A 5,324-nucleotide genomic window follows, 5' to 3' on the forward strand; every position below is an offset into this window, starting at 1 on the left:
TGAAGGAAAGAGTGCAGTAACTGTGCAGGTAGTGCTGATGATCATTGCAACCGGGTGCAGAAGCTGCCATACCCTGCAAGCTCACTCTGAAAATGGAGTAACACTGGGTAGGAAGGTCTCGGGCCTTGCTTACATAGAAGATGGGAGCAGGAGTAGGCCATTTGGCCCCTCGAACCTGCTCTGCCATTTAATGAGATCATGGCTGAACATCTAAACTCAGTACACTGTCCCTGCTTTCTCCCCCCTATCCCTTGATCCCTTTAGCCTTAAGAAATATATCTAACTCCTTCTTGAATATATTTAATGAATGGCCTCAACTGCCTTGTGTGGTAGAGAATTCCACAGGTTCACCATTCTCTGGGTGAAGAAATTCCTCCTCATCTCTGTCCTAAATGACTTACCCCTTATCTTTAGACTGTGACCCTGGTTCTGGACTCCCCGGCCATCGGGAACATCCTTCCTGCATTTAGTCTGTCTAGTCCGGTTAGAATTTTATAAGTTTCATTAAGATCCCCCCTCATTCTTCTAAACTCCAGCGAGTATAAGCCCAATCGACTCAATCTCTCCTCATACGTCATTCCTGCCATCCCAAGTATCAGCCTGGTGAATCTTCGCTGCACTCCCTCCATGGCAAGAACATCCTTCCTCAGATAAGGTGACCAAAACTGCACACAATACTCAAGGTGTGGTCTCACCAAGGCCCTGTACAACTGCAGCAAGACATCCTTGTTCCTGTACTCGAACTCTCTCGCTACGAAGGCCAACATACCATTTGCCTTCTTAACCGCCTGCAGCACCTGCATGCTTACCTTCAGCGACTTGTGCACAAGGACACCCAGGTCTCGTTGCACTTCCCCTTCTCCCACTCTATTGCCGTTCAGATAATAATCTGCCTTCCTGTTTTTGCCACCAAAGTAGATAACCTCGCATCTATCCACATTATACTGCATCTGCCCAATCACCCAACCTGTCCAAATCATACTAGAGTTTCTCGGCATCCTCCTCCGCGCACACGCCCATCCAGCTTTGTGTCGTCTGCAAACTTGAAATTACATCTAGTTCCCTCGTCTAGATCATTAATATATATTGTGAATAGCTGGGGTCCTAGGACCGATCCCTGCGGTACCCCACTAGTCACTGCCCTCCACTCGGAAAAAGACCCGTTTATTCCAACTCTTTGCTTCCTGTCTGCCAACGAGTTCTCTATCCAAGTCAGTACCTTGCCCCCAATCCCATGTGCCTTAATTTTACATGCTAATCTCTTATGCGGGACCTTATCAAAAGCCTTCTGAAAATCCAAATACACCACATCCACTGGTTCTCCCTTATCTATTTTACCAGTTACATCCTCAAAAAATTCTAGTAGATTTAGTCAAGCACAATTTACCTTTTGTAAATCCATGTTGACTTTGTCCAATCCTGTCACTGTTTTCCAAGTGCTCTGCTATTACATCTTTTATAAAGGACTCTAGCATTTTCCCCACTACCAATGTCAGGCTTACCAGTCTATTATTCCCCATTTTCTCTCTACCACCTTTTTTGAATAGTGGGGTAACATTAGCTACCCTCCAATCCATGGGAACTGTTCCAGAGTCTATAGAATTTTGGAAGATGACCAGCAATGCATCTACTATTTCTAGGGCCACTTCCTTAAGTACCCTAGGATGTAGATTATCAGGCCCTGGTGATTTATCGGCCTTCAATCCCGTCAATTTCCCTAACATCATTTCCCTACAAAAGCTGATTTCTTTCAGTTCCTCCCTCTCATTAGACCCTATGTTCCCTGACATCTCTGGGGGGGTTATTTGTGTCCTTCTTTGTGAAGACAGAACCAAAGTATGTATTTAATTGATCAGCCATTTCTTTGTTCCCCATTATAAATTTCCCCGATTTTGACTGCAAGGGAGCTACGCTTGACTTGACTTCAATCTTTTTTTCTTCGCATATCTATAGGAGCTTTTAGTCAGTTTTTATATTCCCTGAAAGCTTACTCTCGTACTCTATTTCCCCCCTCTTAATTAATCCCTTTGTCCTCCTTTGTTGAATCCTAAACTGCACCCAATCCTCAGGTTTACTGCTTTTTCTGGCCAATTTATATGTCCTCTCCTTGGATCTTATGCTATCCCTAATTTCCCTTGTTAGCCACGGTTGAGTCACCATTTTTGTTTTATTTTTTATGCAAAACAGGGATGAACAAATTCTATAGTTCATCTATGCGATCTTTAAATGTTTGCCATTGCCTATCCACCGTCAACCCTTTTAAGTAACGTTCCCCAATCCATCCTAGCCAACTCTCACCTCATACCATCGTAGTTTCCTTTATTTAAATTCAGGACCCTAGTCTCCGAGTCAAATACTTCACTCTCCATCTTGATGAAGAATTTGATCATATTATGATCGCTCTGCCCCAAGGGGCCTCCCACAACAAGATTGCTAATTAATCCTTTCTCATTACATAATGCCCAGTCTAAGATGGCCTGATCTCGTCGGTTCCTCGACATATTGGTCCAGGAAACCATCCTGCGTGCACTCCAGGAATTCCTCCTCCACAGTATTGTTACTAATTTGTGGTAGTGAATTCGGTGTCCCTGCAAAACTGTGTAAAAACAAAATTCTAATGTCTGGTCTGAGCCGAATTAATTGATCTCAGTTAGGTTGGGAGGGAGGGAGGGGGGTGGGTGTGGTAGGATTAGAAGGTCCTTTGATCAGCCTGGATCCATGGCCAAGGTTCATCACTTTTAATTGATATCCAGATAACCCTTCACAGCTCACCCAACCCAATCTGCAATCCTTTTAAGCCTCTGCTATAGCCCTTCATCTGCTGGCTTATTTCTAATGAGTTGGAACTGCAAGGCATTCCAATGGGAGGACAAGTTGATAAAAGTTTTGTAGGCGGGACCCTAGGTTTTCTAAATAACCAAGAACACAAAAAAAAACCCAAAGGTAATCCTAAACTTCTACAATTTATTGTCTGGACTTCCAATTCGAAGATGTGTCCAGCTTTTGGGTGTGCTACTTTTTAGAAAAGAAGTCAAGGCCATGAAGAGATTCACCACAATGGCAGCAATGAGGGGTTTCCGGTGAGAGGCAAGACTTATAGAAACTGTTGCTCCCTTTGTTAAAAATAAAGTTAAAAGGAAACGTGAGAGTGGTACAAATTTTAAATAAAATCACTCGCAGGATATGGGCGTCACTAGCAAGGCCAGCATTTATTGCTCACCCGTAGTTCTCAAGTTGAGGGGGTTTCGATAGGATAAAGTAGATATACTGAGCACATCGGTTACTAGAGGGGATAAATTAAAGATCAAAAAAAGTTAGGACATTAGAATTTTGTTTTTACAGATTGTAGGTACACAGAATTCCATACCACAAATACTTCATAATCATTTTGAATATTTGAAAACAAAAAAAATGTAAAAGGGGCCAGGGGAAATGGGACAAGGTGGAGATCAGAGAGCCAGCACAGGCACGACGGGCTGAATGGCCTGTGCAGCAAAATTCTGATTCTAAAACCACGGAGCTGGCGACTTTCCCCAAAATATCCCACCGCCACAGACTGCACATCCAATGAAGCCAACTGGCGGAAGTGATGATCTCCCATTGCCAGTGAGCTGTAAGCTGCACTCTCTGGCCCTTGCCATACACATGCATTGTTGCTTCTGTCCAAATGGCGGGAGTTCCCCAATCCAAGCTATGCCACTTGAGGACTTGTAATTAGGAGGGAGAATCATAACTTCAGGAGTACCACAGTGGCTTGTTTGGGATGGTCATGCCAGAATCCCAACAGATCACTTGCTTATAAAAACGTATATGAAATAGGAGTCGTCGGCCATTCTCCGCCCCCCTGCATCCTCCAATCCTCGGGTCACTGAAGCCCAGGTGAGCTAACTCAGCAGAGGCTGGGACTGGTACTACCTGCTCTGTGTGGCCTAGCACCATGTTGGACTGTACCTTTACATCGATGAGCCCAGGGCAGTAGGAGGCCTGGCACAATTTTGTTCTCCAGCTCTCTGCAACAGCCAACATTTAAAAAAAAACACAAAACCTTTTGACGGTTTAATTTATTCAACATTGGTAGTGATACAGCAAGAATCTTTCTACATTGAGAACCAAGCAATTCATAGTAGACAGTTGCGGTGATGAAAACAAGAGTTTCATTAACACTCAATAGTCCACAACCAAATCTATTCTGACAGTAGAGTAAAATCCAGTGCCATTTGCAAAATGCATGTTTGAAATCACACCTTCACCTAAATAGAATACGCTTTATACTGATTGCTTGATATATGTAGCTGATTTTTTTTTTGGTTAAAACATCCTGATTTCATGCATTTCGGTCCTCTGTCTGCACAATCAAACTTACCCGACCTTCCACAGACCCCAAAGCAAGGCTCCCACAAAAGATCTTTTTGCCTTCAGGGCTTGTGATGATTTGATTTGATTAACGAAGCATTAAAAACATGATTCGCACAAAGCAGGGGGTCAGGTTAAGTACTGCACTCGCCGCCTGTTAAGTGCCAGCGAATGGACTGACACGGTACAGGGCTCAGCTCAAGCTGAATTACTGATGCACAAATTCCTGGACACATTTCTCATCTTCGAACATAAATAATCTTCAGAAAGATCAGACCTACCCAGCGGGTCCTGTTGCCAGGTACCACAGTGTAGCGATTTTACCCCCACCTCACGCAGACTGTGCACTTACAGGGAAATTGGAAAGACGAGATCTACGATTTAGCACCTTCGTATCGAGTATAGTGGAACATCACGCATCGAGATTCACAACTACAGCCAATTAGCTGCTGCTGAGTGGACACATTTCTTCCCCGCGTGTCTCTCACTGGGTCACCACTTCGCGCTCTGGGTCGTTTGCATTTGTTTAAGACAGCGAGCGCTGGCAGGCTATTCAATCGCAGCAAAGCGAGATCCCATTCTCACCCAGCACGCGCACTTTCACCGGGAATGACTGGAAGCAGCGGCGGGAACCTTAACCAACTTTCTCCTCGGCCCATGGGCGCTGAGGCTAACTGTGTGTGTGGGGGGGGGGGGGGCCCGGCCAGCGCTCCAGCAAACTAGCGCAGACCCAAGGGTCGAAGCCGAGACCTTGCCAGTCGGTATAGCTCAAGCTGTCGAGGGAGGTTCATGCCGACCATTTCCAAGTGGAAATACGAGCTGCCCTCGCTTGAGCAGCCCTGCTCACGATGCAATCCTGTTGTGATCAGATACGTCAAATTCCACTGTGTACCACAATCTCCGACTCATTCAGGTTTTATTGCAACACTTTTTAAAAATAGAAAGAAAAAAAAAATTAGATGCATCTCCTC

Source organism: Somniosus microcephalus, unplaced genomic scaffold (assembly GCF_052327205.1).
Source record: "Somniosus microcephalus isolate GS21.2 unplaced genomic scaffold, FLI_Smic_1.0 unresolved_chr1, whole genome shotgun sequence".
In the NCBI taxonomy this organism is placed as follows: Eukaryota; Metazoa; Chordata; class Chondrichthyes; order Squaliformes; family Somniosidae; genus Somniosus; species Somniosus microcephalus.